The 22,262-nt window shown below is 43.9% G+C and overlaps 1 protein-coding gene across 1 annotated transcript in view; it reads right to left on the bottom strand.

The window, feature by feature from the left end:
- The window catches only part of LOC126176357 (LIM domain only protein 3-like), a 1,143,263-nt gene that overhangs the window by 1,056,636 nt on the left and 64,365 nt on the right, over positions 1–22,262 (bottom strand). The gene's annotated exons all lie outside the window — the stretch shown is intronic.

Genomic DNA, 22,262 nt, shown 5'->3' on the forward strand with positions numbered 1-22,262 from the left:
TCTGAGATGTACCCTTTACCCTGTGGCTCCTGCAAGATGCAATTTCCACCCCCACACTACTACAGAAGTCAGACAGACGCTCCTAACGTTCTAAAGAGAAATAATTATCCTTTAGAATGTTGCTAGGGATGGTCGAGGCTGTCGTGTGTGAAATGCAGTGAATTGTACTGTTGTGGAGGAAATATGGGGCTCGCAATAGCTGTAGTGCACAATATCATAAGCTGCGATGACTGCTGTCTGCGTCGCTCGCTGCTGACAAATAAGATAACTCGCGTTCTATCTGGATTGACCTTCGCCAATCAAACTCTCCCTACGCCTTGATGAAGTCAAGGATTCCTATTCGCCCCTAGTCTAACTATTGGCGTGGTACATCGGTCAGATAACCAGTCCACCGCGATGCCACTCAAAAATTTAACTCTGTCCGTTCACACCGCACAATAAGTGTTTTGGCCAACACAGTGAACAACGCTTAATCGCAAGGACTCAATATAGAGAGTCGCACTTCGATTCGCTCTCGACAGAGGTGCTCTCCCAGTGAAGTACTGAGGAGAGATTCGTTCCTCCCTCCAAGAGCGACAACGGAACGGCGTCTCTCCACGCCAGACGTGAAGAGGTATATCTTTCGGTCTTTTCCATTACTCCTTCAGTTCAAGGCGTCAGAAATATCATCTGCCAATCAGCATTGCTCTTCTAAAATGGGAGAATGACGTTTCGTATAAGGCGACCAATCCGGAAATCTGTACTATCGGCGTTTGGCGTTTGCTGTCTCCCTGTGAGAATCTCTGAAACTGCGTGCTGTGTGTAAAGAATTCGTAGGCTGGCCGCTCCCACACAATGTAGCGGAATTTGCTTTTAAGCCGAACACAGGGTCGTTCCTCCTTTCCCTCGGGTGAACGCTGTCCGCTGCACGGGCGGCCACCAACCGACGTAGATGGGTTGGGAATGGCCTCCTGGCGTGCGATTGCCTCTCTCGAACTAAAAGCTCCTGTGACCATCCTGTCTGGAATGTACGTGTGTACGCCAGCCTCGAGTATTTCAACCACGGCGCGAACTTGCGATTTATTAGTTATTTGCATATCGTTTACATGAATTCATACAACATTGACTTTATCTTATCGAGTTTGGGTTCGAATGAAGCGTCTTGATTTGCGGTATATGATTGTGAGGGCGGAATATGTAAGCAACGAAGGTCTTACAACCTCTTCCCCTCCCCCCAACATTCCCCTCCTCCTTCCTTACCCCAAGTAGAAACCGGCATGAAAAGGACTCTGTGCTGAGTTGCCGGATAGGATGGATGTAAGTCATTATCTTGTATATGTTGCTCTCCTCCCCTCTCCTGTCAGGTAATTGGCGGGAAAGGACAACGTTTCTGCTGGGCTGCTGTATAGGACGAATGTAAGTCTTTATTTTGCATGCATTGTTTATTTAAGTTATTTGAGCTGTCATAGGCAGTAGCTCCATCCAGTGTGTTCCCCATGAGATCTGCGGTCCAACTGACCTAGTTCACAGTGCCGCCACCAGGAGGTGTGTCGTCAATTCCTCTCTCCCCATCTATGACATTATACTAGATGAAAATCTGGGGGGAAATTGGTAGAAAAATAACTCAGTCTGTGTGTAGCTGCTGGACTGTGAGGACGGATGCAATCGTTTACCGTGTTCAATGGATAAGATGTCTGTGCTGTAGAAGGAGTACATTAGCATCTGACGATTGTGTTGATAGCGTTGATATTTGGTGAAGACGAATCCATGGTACACAGATATCCTTTGTTGCTGAACACGAACTGCTTGAGGAGTTACTACATCTGGTGTTGCGGAATATTGTCACATACGTAACTTGAAGATAACACAGTATCCAAATGTACTACTGCACAAAGAGAGAGAGAGAGAGAGAGAGAGAGAGAGAGAGAGAGAGAGAGAGCATTGCAGATGACACGAGAATATTTAAACAATTACACGTTTTATTCTAAGGAACACCGCCACTGCCACACTTGAAAACGGACTCTAAAAGAAGATCACCATACAGTTGTGAAACTGTCCAGAGGCCCTTAGCGCGCTTTTATGGGAAGTGCCTTTATAATCGAGCACGAGCTGCTTCAGGAGTTACTAAATTCAGTTGAATATGTCAGAAAGATTTCTGCACAGTAGTTTACCTCAATTTTACGATGTATACCGCCCCACTGCAACAGGGACTCTAAAAAACACATTGTGGCACACTTATGAAACCTATCATGTATCCTCCATTACTCCAGTTCATTGAATGAACTGTGTACAAAGCCAGACCAAAGCATTGACCAAAAAAAGGATAGTGCATTGAGAAAGGCTCCTTTCTAGCTGAAATCTAGATCTGCCAGTAAAAATTCCAAAAGACGACTATAGCTGAAATCTGTTATTTACAAATCACAATAACGGTCACTGCTTGCAACAGCCTCTGAATGGAGGGTAACTTGATTTATGCGTTAGTTTTCTATACCAAGCACATACCAGTGTACTAGGGTCGCTTGCACAGAATAATTCCGAAGGTAAAGACTGGAAATTATATCTCTAGAAACCGGAAACTTTAGCGAGTAACTAGAAACTTACCTCGTCTACAAAGTTCTATAACTGCAAAACTCGGAAAAATAGAGGAAATTGATAGTTCCATTCGCAAATAACGATGTCAATTACTAAACAGATTCCAAATCATCCTTCTACTTTACCAAGTCAGTTAAGGTGTTTCTCATGTATAGAGAACCAGCAAACGTATCTTCCATCCAACATTCACCTGCTAGATGCACACAACACACATCACAAACGATATTCTCTCAACTAAATGAAGACGGGAAACATGCGGAAGCAGTCCACTAGACAATTTATATGGGAGGATATAATGGTCCAACACAAACACACGTCCGTATAGAATCTTCTCAAATTTACAAGGAAACCATATGTGATCACGAAGGCTGCCCAACATATACTGAGTGTCAGTTTGCTATTCAGCCGTCTTTGAGGGCGACGCTGATAGGTCAGCTACTTTCGTGTACGCCAGCCGGCCTCTCCATCGTGATGGCCCGCGCCGTAACCTGGAAACGTCAGCCGTTCTGGTGACAGCCACTGCAGCCATGGGCTCTACACCCCAGACAGAATCGTCCTTGGGAACCAGTCACATACATTTTATCACTGTACTTACGATTAAATATTACTATTGCATCCTCAATCTGATGACATTTGACAGAGATCGAATTACCAGAAATACCCCCTCTTGACACCTGTTGTTCTGGAAAAATAAATATCTCTACCATTCTCATGACTGAACATAACTTTCCACGTAAAAAATTTTTCATTGCCCTTACGGCTATTGCAGTTTTCCACATCAAATGCACCATCCCTTATGACAGGCCAAAGCCATTTTCTTAGCCATGTCAGAGCACACACATACTTTATAAGCCTGTTGATCGCAGCGAATCTATCACACATACCCCACGACTTAGTATAATACTTCGCCAATAACGAATGCTGGCGATACCAAACAATACTGAGGAAAAATCAGCAATGGGTGGATATATCTCATGCGTTTTTCTTGCGAGTGGTAGCACTGTGTCTTAGCAAGAGAGACGTAATCCTCTTACAAGCCAGCAGACGTTAAAAACACGATCGCAACAACTGTGTTACTGTCACAAGCGGTTTTGGGTCTACAGATGCTCATAAGCATTGGTAACGAGATCCATGTTAAAAATTACATAAGCCTTATAAGTCGTGGTATGACATTACCTCCGAATGAAGTGGTTTTTCCACACAAATATTGCGACACTAAATATAGACGGTGACCGCCGGGGAGTTTATTAACAGACCGACAGTATGGGTATATGTTGCCAGCAGTGTAAGCTCGTAATGAAATCACCGAATTTAGAAAGTGATTTGGCTAATGAGCGTGGTATGAAGCCAGTATTTGCAACTCCCTACCCCGCCACTAGATATTCCTCCAGTATTTGTAACACATTCTATCTCGATGCCATGTCAAAGGTTCTGCAATATATACACTGGGTTATAGGCGATTGTTGATTGAGAATGATCACATACAATATGCGAAGAGTTACTGTAAAAAATGCAAAGCTAGATTGAGTTGTAGGAAATATACAATATACACAGGCTTTTCAGATCTATAGTGCTACACTTTCCTGTAGAAACGCTGTACGCGATTTGGAATCGAGTTTTTCCATTCAACCACATACGTGCGTTGGAACCTATGGAGATGTATTTCAGTGATTACAGCCACTAGTGGATCATATTCATGGCTCTCTCATATCTCGAAATGATTAACCTTTTTCGAGCCTAACTGCTACAGTAAAATTACAATGTGGTTTTAGACAGTCCCTACGCATCTTGTAACTGTTCCTCAGACTCTGCCCCGCCATTGCTGCAGCTTTGTGCATGTGATCGATGCAATTTAAATTGAAACTGACCAGAAATTGGAGAGTGCTATAGCTACTACCGTCTGCAACGCATACAGAAACTGGGTGAGATGAGTTCATGCGACAGAACCGCCTCTGACCACTCAGTGGAAATGGGAACATGTTGTCGTAGCTCTGCCAAATGTGTACGATGTGTAAGGTCAGCGCCAAATGTAGCCTGCAGTATAAAAGACAGTACAAACAATTACTGGAAGAGTTTTGCAATGTTGTGGAATGTTTCCAAAAATGGTTCAAATGGCTCTGAGCACTATGGGACTTAACATCTGAGGTCATCAGTCTCCTAGAACTTAGAACTACTTAAACCTAACTAACCTAAGGACATAACAGACACCCATGCCCGAGGCAAGATTCGAACCTGCGACGGTAGCGGTCGTGCGGTTCCAGACTGAAGCGCCTGTACCGCTCGGCCACTCCGGCCGGCGAATGTTTCCAAATGGCAGTCCGAAGGTGACTGACGTCCTCTACATGTGAACTCATCTTTCACAGTAATGGGATAGCTGATGGCTCAGTGTTCCATTTAGATTTATTCCCCATATTGCAGTCATGTGTGCAATCACTCTTTTGGTGCTAGCCATCCCTGGAAGGTTTTGTCCCTCCACCGAGGCTCTTTCTCCATCTCAAACAAGTCAATTGTTATGTGGTAATCAACAGCCTACCTGTGGATGGATTGGATCGAAAAAAGACACCGTCAATTTGCTGTAATAATAAGCATCACATTTGACTGCGTGATCAATTTTAGCAATTTTACTGTTATTTTCAACACCGACCAATGATGCAGCCTCATGCTCTCCAATTTCTGTGCCACCATTAAATTGCCGTTCCACTACTTCATCAGAACCATAAACTTGATTGCGAATGTAAATAGATGACTGTGCAAATGTCCATTCAGTGTTAATTCTCGAACATATACATCAGAGTACACATATACATCAGAGAGATATCGTATACAGAGATCTACTTATTTCTAGCACTTTGATTATAGTGCATAATATATGATCTCTCCCTATGTGGGTAGATGTCACAGACCATTGTCGGATTCTTAGGATAAAGTTTGAGACTGAAAGATATCCTCGCATTGTCTTTGACCAAAGCTCCCTGCAGCCCTGTTACCAATTTAATCTGCAGCTGACCAGAAGTAGACTGCTACATTCTACGGCTCATGAAGGAACTGAGTGAGCCAAGTCCGTATCTGCTGTTCTGCACCAATCATGCTCGTGCTACCCATCCAAGTGCACAATAATTCTCCAGATGCGCACATGTCGAGGAGGTTAGCACCCCAATTTGGTGTATAGTAGTAGATATGAAAGTGTTGTGATGTAATAACAGACGGTTAAGAAGAAGGAGAGACAGGTTACTTTTATGCATGATGGAGCTCCAGACGGACGGAGTTTGAAGCATTTTATGCGAAGGTTTTGGTAAGACAAAACATAAACACATGCAATCTTAAGGCTACAAGAGCCTGGACTTAAAACACACTGTAATTGTAGAGCGGTGCGTTTTCCGACGTATTAGTCATGTGGAATACAACGCTGTTAATATTCCAATGTTGTCGTTGTCTTCAGTCTTGAGACTGGTTTGATGCAGCTCTCCATGCTACTCTATCCTGTGCAAGTTTCTTCATCTCCCAGTACTTACTGCAACCTACATCCTTCTGAATCCGCTTAATGTATTCCAATATAAGAAATAATTTCCAGTGCATGACATGCATTTTACTTGCAGGTTTCTCTACGATAAACTACGGTGATAAACTGCAAAACGAAAAAACTACTTCCTTAAAACGTCGATTCTTAGTGCTACACGTACAATATAGGTTTCAGACGTGTATAGCGCCCTCAGTTCACATCCAGTCAGGGTCCAGAAATTATACTATGCTCGCCTCACTCCTGTAAAATGATCGTTATTAACAGGGAATGCCTCTTACAAGGAAGGAGACAAATGCATATCAGCTGTGTTTGGCATGTGAAATTACATGTCATGCTGCCGCTAACTCCGTAAACAGGACATCTGTGACGCAGATGTACATCTGTCACTAACATAGAATCACCGCAGTTATGAAACTTAAGACTCGACTTTGTGCCCAAGATGTGGCAGGCGAATGGAGTACGTCGCATAAATCTTCGTTCGTCGCGAGGAAAGTGCAAAAACCGGATGGACATATTTCTTCGTCATCAGACACGATATGGAAGTCCACTGATTACTGAGATGTTTGATGTTAACGATCGCGATTAGATAGTGCTCTAAGTCACACACAGAACACGCAGCTGTCTACGAGTCGAATGCAGGTTATGCTAAACAGCTGATGCACCTTGACAGAACAACAGAAAAAGATGGTTAAATGATGTACAGCATCATCTCCCTCTCCCTCTAGAATGCATCACGTCTACCATTAAATCATACGCGTTACGATTTCATGGCAAGCGATCACTCCATCCACGTTACGTCATCCTTTAATGTGGATGCAAGTAAGTTTAGAGGCAGATAGCTCTCTTTTGTCCAGGAAAAGCGTCAAAGACAGCAGTTAGCTCGCATGTATCACTATTACCTGAATAGGGATGCAATAGAATGTCGCCATAAAGCAGCTGTTGGTTAGCTGACACCACAAGGTTGTGACTGACAGAGAGTACAGAGAAGCACATTGTAAATACTGTGTGTTAGTGTTTGGAACACCTAGTCAGTACTGCAGAAGCCAAACATGGGATCCATTCTGTAGTTGTATATTGCAGCCCCACAACGCTCTTTAGCTAAGGACACATACCACATTAAACATTCTGTTCCAGCCTCCTTCTCACTGTCCCTGAAGATCCCGGAGCATCCATGTCAACTGTTTCTCATATTCCTCTGGAAGCTACAGACAAGCACCTGCACCAAGCAGAAGATATGTGAGTATTCCCACATTTTGGCGTAATTATTTCCTCAATTTATACATAATTTTATGTCACCTCTACACACGCTATCATGACATCACTTCCAACCATCTATTCTAAAACTGTCTGTACATGTAGTAGTACAATTGTCAACACCTAACGCAAATGCACTTTTTTTTTCTTGTCGGGTGGCATAGTATGGCACTGTACTTGAACGCCTCAAACCACGTATTCTGCAGTTGCAATGCATTTTCTTTTTTTCTGTATGTCGGTGTGTCGTGGAGGGTTCATGGGGAAGGCAGAGTTGTTTCAAATGTTACAACATACATCCATGTCCAAAGGAACCTTGAACTGTACTCAGAATAACACAGACACTGCAGTATCGTATTTCTGTGCCAATGCTGGGCAAGTGACTTTAAAATACAACGTCTGTTCAAGAATATACATAATGGAGGTACGAGTATAGGTCGTAGATGCATGGCTGACGACATACGGAGCTTTGGGTCTAGCCATGAGTCATGCACAGGTAGCCAAATGGTAAGGTGACAGCTCGCGATTAGCGGGAAATCCAGGTTCGGGTCCAGATCTGATACAAATTTTCATTGTCATCATTCCATTCTACAGCTCATGGTAGTCCTTATTCGCAATTGCGAGTTCACTTGGTGTTTTACTGGCTGTGGTCGCTGCAGTGTCTTTGTATCGTAATCACAATAACACATGTTGTTGTTGTTGTGGTCTTCAGTCCTGAGACTGGTTTGATGCAGCTCTCCATGCTACTCTATCCTGAGCAAGCTTCTTCATCTCCCAGTACCTACTGCAACCTACATCCTTCTGAATCTGCTTAGTGTATTCATCTCTTGGTCTCCCCCTACGATTTTTACCCTCCACGCTGCCCTCCAATACTAAATTGGTGATCCCTTGATGCCTCAGAACATGTCCTACCAACCGATCCCTTCTTCTGGTCAAGTTGTGCCACAAACTTCTCTTCTTCCCAATTCTATTCAATACTTCCTCATTAGTTATGTGATCTCCCCATTTAATCTTCAGCATTCTTCTGTAGCACCACATTTCGAAAGTTTCTATTCTCTTCTTGTCCAAACTATTTACCGTCCATGTTTCACTCCCATACATGGCTACACTCCATACAAATACTTTCAGAAATGACTTCCTGACACTTAAATCTATACTCGATGTTAACAAATCTCTCTTCTTCAGAAACACTTTCCTTGCCATTGCCAGTCTACATTTTATATCCTCTCTACTTCGACCATCATCAGTTATTTTGCTCCCCAAATAGCAAAACTCCTTTACTACTTTAAGTGTCCCATTTCCTAATCTAATACCCTCAACATCACCCGACTTAATTCGACTACGTTCCATTATCCTCGTTTTGCTTTTGTTGATGTTCATCTTATATCCTCCCTTCAAGACACCATCCATTCCGTTCAACTGCTCTTCTAAGTCCTTTGCTGTCCCTGACAGAATTACAATGTCATCGGCGAACCTCAAAGTTTTTATTTCTTCTCAATGGATTTTAATACCTACTCCGAATTTTTCTTTTGTTTCCTTTACTGCTTGCTCAATATACAGATTGAATAACGTCGGGGAGAGGCTACAACCCTGTCTTACTCCCTTCCCAACCGCTGCTTCCCTTTCATGCCCCTCGACTCCTATAACTGCCATCTGGTTTCTGTACAAATTGTAAATAGCCTTTCACTCCCTGTATTTTACCGCTGCTACCTTTAGAATCTGAAAGAGAGTATTCCAGTCAACATTGTCAAAAGCTTTCTCTAAGTCTACAAATGCTAGAAACGTAGGTTTGCCTTTCCTTAATCTTTCTTCTACGATAAGTCGTAAGGTCAGTATTGCCTCACGTGTTCCAGTATTTCTACGGAACCCAAACTGATCTTCCCCGAGGTCGGCTTCTACTAGTTTTTCCATTCGTCTGTAAAGAATTCGTGTTAGTATTTTGCAGCTGTGGCTTATTAAACTGATTGTTCGGTAATTTTCACATATGTCAACACCTGCTTTCTTTGGGATTGGAATTATTATATTCTTCTTGACGTCTGAGGGTATTTCACCTGTTTCATACATCTTGCTCACCAGATGGTAGAGTTTTGTCAGGACTGGCTCTCCCAAGGCCGTCAGTAGTTCCAATGAAATCTTGTCTACTCCGGGGGCCTTGTTTCGACTCAGGTCTTTCAGTGCTCTGTCAAACTCTTCACGCAGTATCGTATCTCCCATTTCATCTTCATCTACATCCTCTTCCATTTCCATAATATTGTCCTCAAGTACATCACCCTTGTATAGACCCTCTATATACTCCTTCCACCTTTCTGCTTTCCCTTCTTTGCTTAGAACTGGGTTTCCTTCTGAGCTCTTGATGTTCATACAAGTGGTTCTCTTATCTCCAAAGGTCTCTTTAATTTTCCTGTAGGCTGTATCTATCTTACCCCTAGTGAGATAAGCCTCTACATCCTTACATTTGTCCTCTAGCCATCCCTGCTTAGCCATTTTGCACTTCCTGTCCATCTCATTTTTGAGACGTTTGTAGCCCTCGTCTTTTTACCTACTTGATCCTCTGCTGCCTTCACTACTTCATCCCTCAAAGCTACCCATTCCTCTTCTACTGTATTTCTTTCCCCCATTCCTGTCAATTGTTCCCTTATGCTCTCCCTGAAACTCTGTACAACCTCTGGTTCTTTCAGTTTATCCAGGTCCCATCTCCTTAAATTGCCACCTTTTTGCAGTTTCTTCAGTTTTAATCTACAGGTCATAACCAATAGATTGTGGTCAGAGTCCACATCTGCCCCTGGAAATGTCTTACAATTTAAAACCTGGTTCCTAAATCTCTGTCTTACCATTATACACTCCTGGAAATGGAAAAAAGAACACATTGACACCGGTGTGTCAGACCCACCATACTTGCTCCGGACACTGCGAGAGGGCTGTACAAGCAATGATCACACGCACGGTACAGCGGACACACCAGGAACCGCGGTGTTGGCCGTCGAATGGCGCTAGCTGCGCAGCATTTGTGCACCGCCGCCGTCAGTGTCAGCCAGTTTGCCGTGGCATACGGAGCTCCATCGCAGTCTTTAACACTGGTAGCATGCCGCGACAGCGTGGACGTGAACCGTATGTGCAGTTGACGGACTTGGAGCGAGGGCGTATAGTGGGCATGCGGGAGGCCGGGTGGACGTACCGCCGAATTGCTCAACACGTGGGGCGTGAGGTCTCCACAGTACATCGATGTTGTCGCCAGTGGTCGGCGTAAGGTGCACGTGCCCGTCGACCTGGGACCGGACCGCAGCGACGCACGGATGCACGCCAAGACCGTAGGATCCTACGCAGTGCCGTAGGGGACCGCACCGCCACTTCCCAGCAAATTAGGGACACTGTTGCTCCTGGGGTATCGGCGAGGACCATTCGCAACCGTCTCCATGAAGCTGGGCTACGGTCCCGCACACCGTTAGGCCGTCTTCCGCTCACGCCCCAACATCGTGCAGACCGCCTCCAGTGGTGTCGCGACAGGCGTGAATGGAGGGACGAATGGAGACGTGTCGTCTTCAGCGATGAGAGTCGCTTCTGCCTTGGTGCCAATGATGGTCGTATGCGTGTTTGGCGCCGTGCAGGTGAGCGCCACAATCAGGACTGCATACGACCGAGGCACACAGGGCCAACACCCGGCATCATGGTGTGGGGAGCGATCTCCTACACTGGCCGTACACCACTGGTGATCGTCGAGGGGACCCTGAATAGTGCACGGTACATCCAAACCGTCATCGAACCCATCGTTCTACCATTCCTAGACCGGCAAGGGAACTTGCTGTTCCAACAGGACAATGCACGTCCGCATGTATCCCGTGCCACCCAACGTGCTCTAGAAGGTGTAAGTCAACTACACTGGCCAGCAAGACCTCCGGATCTGTCCCCCATTGAGCATGTTTGGGACTGGATGAAGCGTCGTCTCACGCGGTCTGCACGTCCAGCACGAACGCTGGTCCAACTGAGGCGCCAGGTGGAAATGGCATGGCAAGCCGTTCCACAGGACTACATCCAGCATCTCTACGATCGTCTCCATGGGAGAATAGCAGCCTGCATTGCTGCGAAAAGTGGATATACACTGTACTAGTGCCGACATTGTACATGCTCTGTTGCCTGTGTCTATGTGCCTGTGGTTCTGTCAGTGTGATCATGTGATGTATCTAACCCCAGGAATGTGTCAATAAAGTTTCCCCTTCCTGGGAAAATGAATTCACGGTGTTCTTATTTCAATTTCCAGGAGTGTATAATCTATCTGATACCTTTTAGTATCTCCAGGGTTCTTCCATGTATACAACCTTCTTTCATGATTCTTAAACCAAGTCTTAGCTATGATTAAGTTGTGCTCTGTGCAAAATTCTACCAGGCGGCTTCCTCTTTCATTTCTTAGCCCCAATCCATATTCACCTACTACGTTTCCTTCTCTCCCTTTTCCTACACTCGAATTCCAGTCACCCATTTTCGTCTCCCTTCACTATCTGAATAATTTCTTTTATTTGATCATACATTTCTTCAATTTCTTCGTCATCTGCAGAGCTAGTTGGCATATAAACTTGTACTCCTGTAGTAGGTGTGGGCTTCGTATCTATCTTGGCCACAATAATGCGTTCACTATGCTGTTTGTAGTAACTTACCCGCATTCCTATTTTCCTATTCATTATTAAACCTACTCCTGCATTACCCCTATTTGACTTCGTGTTTATAACCCTGTAGTCACCTTACCAGAAGTCTTGTTCCTCCTGCCACCGAACTTCACTAATTCCCACTATATCTAACTTTAACCTATCCATTTCCCTTTTTAAATTTTCTAACCTACCTGCCCGATTAAGGGATCTGACATTCCATGCTCCGATCCGTAGAACGCCAGTTTTCTTTCTCCTGATAACGACATCCTCTTGAGTAGTCCCCGCCCGGAGATCCGAATGGGGGACTATTTTACCTCCGGAATATTTTACCCAAGAGGACGCCATCATCATTTAATCATACAGTAAAGCTGCATGCCCTCGGCAGTGTGATATTGTATTAACACTTTCCAATCAGTGTGCCACCATCAGTCTCACTTCAGCTGTAGCCAGCCTTCCACCCTAGAAGGCAGCCGTTTGAGACCATGGTATTGTAGACACTCCTGTGTGGGAAAACTGTTGCGGTAGGCTTCCGATCGCAAGGGCCGTCACCAGGATTGCCTCACTTTACAAGAACTAACATGGGTTTCTGCCTCACGTAATATGCCCTACTCTCAGTTGCAGAGATGTGCCCAAATAGTACATGGGCATTGCCGCAAGCTCCATATGTCAGTGATCCTACTACTGCAGTCACTCTAGGCCCCTGGTTCCTATCTTGCATCAGCACCTCCATCCTCACTGTCTGTAACACACACCCACATCAGAGATCTGGAGAATGTTCTGACCAGGGCAACAGTCGAACACCCTCTGTATCCTGGTAAGTCAATTGAAATCCAGAAACATGTGGTCTTGCGTTATTCTGTTGAAACACAAAGTCATGGAAACCTCAAAGATGTGACACAGCTACCAGCCTTAATACAGTACATCAAAAATATCATGGGTGCCATCCAGGTTACCATCTATGTGAATCAGAGATGATCATCTCACATATGGAATAGTGCCCCACACATACCACACGACGTGCTAGGCCCATGTGACTATGGTGAATGCATCCTGAGATGGTTCACTTTTCTGTGAGAGAAGCCTCAGCACATGGATTTGCCAGTCACGATGCTTTATGGAGGAGCAAGTGCTGTGTCCATTGTTGTTGTTGGGTGCACCACCGTGAGCGAACCTCTCTCTGCTGCCTTGTCAGTGGTCGTGCCGATCTGTTGTGTCGGTCTTGCTGCAAACATGACCACTTCCTGACTGAAGGTACGCGATGTGGCTGCACAATATGCGTGTTGTCTTGCACATTAGCCGTATGTGGCCGCTGAGATACTGCAGCAACACCCTCAAATGGAAACTTTTTGACCGTCCCTTATATAAAGGAACGATTACAGACTGGCTTCCTCAGTCAGAAATCATATTTTAATGCTGATTGTAATTGAGAAACTCGTGTTATGCGGAGTACATCTATGAGCACGTGAAGTGATTCCACAGGAGGAGGATAGTAGCCTACCATGCCTACAAAATATATTTTTACAATGTTGCTGTTTCATTGGTAAGGATCCTACCACAGTCGTGCAAATACAGAATCAGTGGTTTTAACGTGGCTGTATTCACCATGCTGCTTGTTCCCTCGCTCTTTAGTCGTGTGAGGCCGTTGAGATTCTCTATGTCTCTGAGCACTAAAGTGTAGGTAATGGATTAGTGTGGAATGTTTTTCTTTCTGATGTGCGCACAGTAAATGCAGGAACGTGAATCATAACGACGTTATTACCATATGCGTCCAAACAGCATAAACATGCTGTTATTCTTTTCTTGTCTGCCAAGGAACAAACACCAGTAGACACGTGTTGAAGAATGAAGAAAGTATAGGTGTTAGCATGTATATCTAAAACTACCACTGTGGAATGGTGGGCCAAGTTCCGTGCTGATAGCTATTCGCTACAAGATGCCAGTCGATCTGTGAAGATGGACACTAGACTGATCTCTCCTCATCCAATTATCATGGCTTCAGTCAGTTAAAAAAGTACTTTCAAGAGTTTACGATTCCTGTCGGACGAGGATGAGCACCAGGCAGTTACGGAATACATTATGTCACAGGACACGGACACCAAACGGGTATCTTCAACCTGCTGCGTTGGTAGGATGATTTCTTCAATGGTCAAGGTGATTTTCATTCATTGACATACCAATTCTGGAATGTACAGCCTTCGAACAGAAACTTTTTGATCACTGCTTATAGAGTGAACATAGTTGGCCTACTTTGTGAAGTCGTCCTGAAGCACCGATCGTTCTCATGTCCAAGTGTGTAGTACGCCAAGTACCCATTAGACAGTTTTTTGCATGCCATCTTTAGAGTACTGCAATTTTATTGTGCAGTAGCATTCGTGATTCAACTCAGGGGCCTTGAATCGTTCTCTGATGAGAAACAGTGGCCGCTGCATCAGGGACTCCTTGTCAGCCTACGAAATCGGAAAATTTATGCTAAACAGCTTTCTCACCACACAGCATTTGTGAATGGAACAGGAAGGGTAGCATATGTTTGTGATATACAAAGTAAATGCACCACACATTATTATGACAGAAAAACGACCCCAAATAACCATCTAGTGTATCCCTTGATGGAAGAGGAAAGAAAATTTGTTCTGTGACTGACTCTTGCTTAAAATTATTCCGAGTCCAGATGATAATATCTGAAAAGAGATCCGACAAATATCACAATTCAGTAGCGAAAAATGTGAGAAGGGAGAGAAAATCCTGATGTAGGGGCAACTAATACATATTGCCCGGGAATAAATGAAGCATAATATGTAGACGACTTTTATCGTGCATCGACTTCACACTATTAGATCATTCTGAGTACTTCAAATATTAGCTCGTTTACAAACTAGGCGGTCCTCGTTCTCTACGGCTGACATTCTCGGAATGCAGTACGGCCAGATAGCGCCGGCTCGACTCGACTTGTTTAGCAGCGCGGCGGGGGTTCCCCAGGCTGTCGGAAGCAGGTGGTGTGACGTGGGCGGCCAGTTCACTGGGCGCCACTGTCGCCGGTGGCTTGTCGCTCCTCGGCGCTGAGCGACAGTCTTTTGTTTCGCAGACGGGCGCTCTGCAGGCGTTTTGGTATATGTGTTTGTTTTTTAGATGCTTACACAAATGGTATCTCTGGAGTTGGCGCCGCGCCGTCCCATGCTGCACGTCTCTCTACTTATTGTTCACGTACGTCCACAGAAGTGTACCCAGAGGAGTGGATGGAGGGGTTGGGGTGTTAGGACAGGTCCTAAAATGAGCGAGTTTTTAATGGTTGGTGAGTTTGGATACGTGTCACGTTCAAAGAACTATATTTTGCTGGAGGAGAGAGGAGGGGGGATGACACTGATGTTTAATGTCCCGTCGACAACGAGGTCATTAGAGAGGGAGCACGAGCTCGGATTATCGATGAATGGGGAAGGAAATCGGCCGTGCCCCGTCAAAGGAACCATCCCGGCATTTATCTGAAGCTATTTAGGAAAATCACGGTAAACATATATCAGGATGGCCGGACGCGGGTTTGAACCGTCGTCCGCCAGAATGGGTGTCCAACCTTGCTTGGTTGTTTTCCTGGAGACGGGAGAAAGTGAGACAAGACTTCACACGCCTGAGTCATGTTTTCAGCTCTCTATTGTATCACAAAACAAAGAGATACGCGATAAAAACTGCTCTTTTACTCCGTGTTTTCTTTCACAACTGTTATCTTCGACGTACTATTGTCAAGCTAAGTACGAGGCGTAGCCACCACTATCGTGTAGTCGACTTTCCCCTACTGTATAACACTAAATTATACTTTAGACTAAAGTGTAGGCCCTGCATCCGACATGTTTTAGTAAAGTGTGAGTTGTCTGATTATCACGAACGGAAGGCATACTCTTAGAAGACACTCGTTGAGGTTTCTGATGGCATTACTTGATCCAATAGAAATCAAAAATCGGCTGCCATTACCGACAATCAATCGACGTACATCGCGTAGATACAATGGTCACACTCAAATAATGTAATACACAATAAAAGAGCTTTTTTGCCTAAATTATTATTTGAAGCTGACTTACTGGCCTTCAAAAAAGATTAATGTAGATTTTTTTCTGTTCTCTTGTCAGACAGTACAATTTCGAGCGAAGCAGCCACACCCACTGCGTAACACGACCACGTTCTTCGGGGGCCACCCCAGCGATCAGACATGTAAAAGAACTACAATGTCTTTACACGTAATAGCGGACACAGTACATCAACATCTCCTTTGAGTTTATGTCACCGCAAACACGCAGCTGCGCCGAAAGACTGGGCGTAGTTTGCCTTAAACAGTGTTACAACCAAACTAATATAAAATTACGCAGTAATTGCTAAAGCCTTGGTATTTATTATTGTAGACTGCACACGTATTCTAAAAAATCCAAAATAAGAGGCTGACCGGTGTGTTAGATATTTATAGAACTTTATGAAGATGGGGATGAGAATAAAATACATAAATAAAGTGTATGCTCCAGATTCAAGTGGGTTTGGTGCAGGTAAGAGGCCGGTGATGGGGGGAAAGTGCTCCGTATTGCCCACTATTGCGGGCTTTTAAGTTATTAATCCTGATCTGTATATTTTGAATTAAATTCGACAGATTTTTAATATTAGAGCGTTTAGTGCGACAACCCGTACATGCATATCGCGAAAGTATTACAACAAACTGTAAAAGCCCGTGCGGCCTTCAGTCCTCTAACTGTACTTCATGTGGCACTGAAATGACAACAATGGAAGTGATTACCGCCTTACATCACTTATTTACGAGGCTTTACAAGAGGTTCCGCCTTTCGCCAGCATCTGTATTCACTTAACAGTTGAAGTAGAAGGCTCTCGCAATAACTAATGTCGCGAGTCTTGAGAGACATTAATACATTCACTTTATAGAATTTTATACCCACTGTCCATAGTTTCTGTACAAGTAGACGATCTTTGTTATACTGGAACGCATGACAAGCAGAATCAGAAAGGCTAATATTCTGTCCATATCATTCATGCTACACCTATATTGATTAGTAAAAACATCGTGATCACTGCCATAGCAACACTGATGCTGCCTGTGGCGTTTCTGACACATAATGTGGTAAGAAAAATCGGTACACTGAGCAGAAACGTATGGAGAAGCGTTTAGCAACGATATGGGTGTGAAGTGGAATATCAGTGTGACATGCTGAGGTTACAGGAGTCATGGGATATCTCACAGTATCGCGCCAGACCTCGTTTTGCTTGCGTAGTGCAGCAGCTCGGCGTGCATGGACTCAACAGGTCGTTGGAAGTCCCCTGCAGAAAAGTTGAGCTACGCTGCCTCTATAGCCGTCCATAAATGTGGAATTGTAGCCGGTGCATGATTTTGTGGTCGAACTAATCTCTAGATTATGTCTCATAAATGTTCGATGGGATTCACGTCGGCTGATCTGAGTAGACAAATTATTCGCTGAACTGTCAAGAATCTTCTGCATTTGGTCGACCAGGGAGAATTCTAATAGAATTTTGACTGGAACCAAGAACAGTAGAAGTTGCTGACCTACCCAAGATTTTCACAGTTAACACTATATTCGGACAGACGTCTGTGGCGTCTGGAGTAGCGGTACATGCAGTTACTTACACATAAAAATTCTTCGAGAACCAATCAATCTATCAGTGAAAACCATGTCAAAATACCTAAGTATTTTGATCACATTCAGGCTGAAAAAATTTAGGGAGGTTTTGGTTTAGTAATATGTAAGGATTATCAAACAAACGGTATCACAGGCACGTTCAGAACTAAAATTCAGGAGAGAGCTCCAAGACTTTTAATTTAAAACTGTGGGTGACCAGGGTGGTGGGGTACCCCCGTCCTGTTCAGTTGTTTGTTACAGGTTTTCCGAGCATCGGAAAAGGAATTAACTGGGAAGGGATCACTCTGCATTTGGTTTCAGTGAAAGATATTAGTCAACTGCCTTGAATTCACCGATGACCTGATAAATGCGTTAAGAAAATCAGAGACAACAACTGAAGAGATCAAGACGTTGAAGTAGCATGCAGAAAAACATGGCCTCTAAATTATTTTGAGGAAATGAAGTAAATAACTAACATCCGATTAGCGTCCCATCATCTAACAACAGAGTACTGTGAAACAGAAAATGTGAACAGCTTCACATATAGAAAAAATAGAAAAGGTGAGCATTTTCAAATATCATGATGACATAGCACAGATGAAAACTAGTGAAAAATAAGGCAGTGGCAGCAGGAGAGAGAAGACGACCGCTGCTTTTCGAAGGACACACGTTCAATGCAAGACAAAGGCAATATCAACAACACAGTGATCAAAATCAAATTGTGTAAGCAAGTCAATACCTCAGAAATCAGAAAAACTTCAACTGAGAGAAGCCGATAAGTTTGAGCGCAAGATCCCTTGGAAGATAGTGCGTACTAAGATAATAGACGGACAGTATGGAATGTGAGAAACATGTGAGTTGTACTTACATAATGAATGACCAATGCATTGAGAAAGTTCAAGGAACATGTGTTCAGGATGGATGCAAACCGACTAACAAAACAGATACCGAAAATAGACCTAAAGTCCCCGATAAATGTTCCGAGTGAGTAATGAAGAACGTAAAGAGTATTGGACTGAATCAGGGAGACATCTCTAATTGATCGAAGTGCTGATTACTGATCAAAAATTTTAGTGGCTTCCGCGATGAGAAGCAAAACAGTAGTTGGAGAGAGGAAACAAGGCAAGCAGCTAGAGGAACTGTAAAATGCTTTTGGACAGGCAAAACTGCTTTCAGAATAGCTTATGGTTACTTGAAGTGGTCTCTAAACCAAAAAAATATGAAAACCTTCAAAACTGAAGTTCTGCTGCGAAACATGCAGGACCAGCACTCATGGAAGAAAAGATATTGCGTAGACATGGTTTACCCACAGCCTGAGGGATATTTCCAGAATGAATTTTTCACTCTGCAGTGGGGTGTGCACTGTGATCTGCCAGGTAGTTTCATATCACCGCACACAAGTTTCGCAACGGAACTTCTGTGAAGTTTGGAAGGCAAGAGATGAAATACTGACGGAAGTAAAACTGTGAGAGCGGATCGAGAATATTGGTCGTGCTTGGGTAGCCCAGTCCGTGGTGCACTTGCCTGCGAAAGGCAAATGTCCGGAGTTCGAGTCTTGGTCCGGAACACAGATTTAATCTACCAAAAACTTTCATGTTACTGCAGAGGGAAAAATTCACTCTAAAGATTCTGAATTAAACGTGCTGCAAAGAAAGAATTCATCACCTTGCGGAGGAAAGGACTTAGTGATATGCAGACATCGTTTGTATTGGTGGTGTAGTTGAGCGCCTTTTTGCCACTTTTCTCATGATCTCATCAATGACATGATCATGCACTGTTGCCAACTTTCTCACCACCACCCCCTGGCACTCACCTTTGACATCATAGGCTTATTGACCTATGTTCTAAATTCAAATATTTGGCAGGAAATTAAAAATAGCCTAATTGTGCTACAGGGCCTTCCCCCACACATTTGGCATCATGGTGGGAGTACGCCACTTCCGGTAAGTGTCAGTTGGTGGGAAATTCAAAAAATCCAAGATGGGCAGTTTTCCTGTTAGCGGCAAATCCAAGTAGGTTACTTGTGCTAAGTACAGAACCCAAGATGATTGTCCTGACACTACTGACGCATCATGCATTTTCGTGATATTTCCTTGATTTTCCCCCAGCCCTCTGACAACACAGGCTAAGATGGTGCATACTGACACAGCCTGCATGGTCTTCAGGACACTCGTGCTAAGTTTAGAATCTGGTCGTAAATTAAAAATCGTAGGAAATTCAAAATTATTAGTTTTACCAATTGTAGTTCAAATGTGCTTTGTGTCTAATTGCCCTAAATTTAAAACAGTGGTGCCTACATGTTTAAACTATGTTCCCCACACCTCTGACGACACAGAGATATACGTTAAAATAATTGCCACTCTAAGTTTGGAAATCAAGACCTGACTTATCGGAAGTTCATTGTGCTCTGCTCATATTTTGTGTTTAATCAATATCCCCCTCACAGTTTACAAGACCTACGAGTTCTAACAAACAATGGTTTATCAATAAAGAAATTCGTCGATGTTTCTCCAACGCCACGAACTTGAGACATAGTGACCATGAACGTCTGATAACCAACATCACGAGGAGGAATCTGCTCCAGAGACCTCGCAGTAGACTTAGTAGTAGTGCCAATACGAATTATTGCAAGTGCCAACCAACATTGACAGATTGGATTATCAGTAACAGAAAAAGTAAAATCAAAACTACCTCCTCGAAAAACAGTCTGTCCTTTCAACATATCAACCAAAACGGACGAATTGACGTTCATGATATACTCGGTCTCCACATCCAGAATAGACTTGTAAATCGTAGGCCTCCATCGGAAGGCATTTGCTTCTTTATTTAAACATTTTACATGCTGGGCCATGCTTATACTGGTCCTGACTGCCCATGCTGCTTTGCCTCACAACCAACCTCCAGCCGCCGACAGTCAGAAAGCTGAGTTATGGATGTTGTGCCAAGCCGTACCATGAGCATTCTGTACAAGGTGGGCCCTCAAAGCCCATTCAGCCCTCTTCGGCACTGGAAGACTGACTGAGCAGTACGTGAGCAGGCCATTACAGTGCCCATGATGCTTCCCATTCCCCGCCGCACGCAGCTGGCGATTGCCTGGCATTGTGATGGCTGCGAAGAATGCACTACAGATGCCTGTCCCAGTATCTAGTTCAAATGTGTGTGAATTCCGAAGGGACGAAACTCCTGAGGTCATCAGTCCCTAGACTTACACACTACTTAAACTAACTTACACTAACTTATGCTATAAACAACACACACACACATGCCGAGGAAGGAGTCGAACCTCCGGCGGGAGGGACCGGAAAATTCGTGACATGGCGCCTCAAACTACGCGACCACTCCACGCGGCCCACTGTGTAGTACAGGCATCAATATCATGCCAAATGGCTGCACAGGCATCCACATGCATCAGCCATTGAGATCCCAGTCATCGAAAATTTCGTAAATAGAGCGGTAGTACTACCTCCAAGTGACCAGATGAGAGGAAACACCGATGCCAATGGAACCATCCCACTGATGATGCCTTAAAGTGAAAAAAGGCAAAACGCTTGTGGGAAAATAAAACACAGTAGCAAGACAAGGCGTTCTTATTTATAGAACTAATATTTATGTGTTTGCTGCAGAAGATGGCTAAGCAAAGAAATTCGTTATTCACGGCTTAGTTGTTCGCGCCCATATACTTACTTTAAAAGGACAGCTCACGAAATGCTGACAGGATGATGTTGGTTTTCTTTTGGCATGTTTGAGGTAATCCATTTTGTAAAGTCTTTTGGAAATCCCAGAAGGTACAAGTCTCGTGACTCCGCTTATCAGAGGTGGTACTTTTAAATCCTTTTCCTTTACTTGTTCCATTGTACAGCATCTAAATGCGAGATTGGTGATGTGTCGCAACAGTAATTCCATATGGATAGAAGATTAATAATTGATCATACAATATAGCCTTTCAGGGTCGGTAATGTCTCCACTCAAAATTTCCGGGCTGACAGGCCGTGGTCGATGTATAAACTGCCTCTTTACCTGGGAGGATTTCTCCCGCAGTCAGAGACAAATGTCAGGGGAGAGTTTTATAGATTGACCTCGGCCTATCAGCCCGGAAGTTTTAAGTGAAGAGATTAATAATTGTATATCTTCTCATTCATGTACCAACCCTGTGTGATCTTGTATAGTTCGAACGATCAACTCTTAGGAGCAAAAAAATAGTGAAAATTTGAACTAGCTGTTTACCTTCTGCAGACAGTATAGTCCCTCACATTATCAGTTGATAACTTCAGCGTTACTAGAAGTACACATTGGAGGTCTCTCACCCAGTTCAGGTAACTCAGACCTCCCAGGCGATGCTATAAATGGCAAACAAAGTACAAAAATATTTCTCTCACTTACGTATAGCCTCCCCATAAGTAGACAAGTTATACTTGGACGTAATCAACTTATACGAGAATGCCATGCAACAACCACAACCTATTGGTGAAATCGCTAGATTGGGTCATTTCTCAATTTTAGTTGCCGAATCTGATGTAGGTTTTGATTCAGAAGTTGACTTAACGTAACCTAAGTGTTTCCATGATGCACACGGCAATTTGCCACTATGTCCAGCACTCAGAAATCCAAATGGCTTCCCTTCCCATGCTGATGATAACAATGGAGGAAAAACAAGGTACG

The sequence above is a fragment of the Schistocerca cancellata genome, chromosome 3 (assembly GCF_023864275.1).
Source record: "Schistocerca cancellata isolate TAMUIC-IGC-003103 chromosome 3, iqSchCanc2.1, whole genome shotgun sequence".
Classification (NCBI taxonomy): domain Eukaryota; kingdom Metazoa; phylum Arthropoda; class Insecta; order Orthoptera; family Acrididae; genus Schistocerca; species Schistocerca cancellata.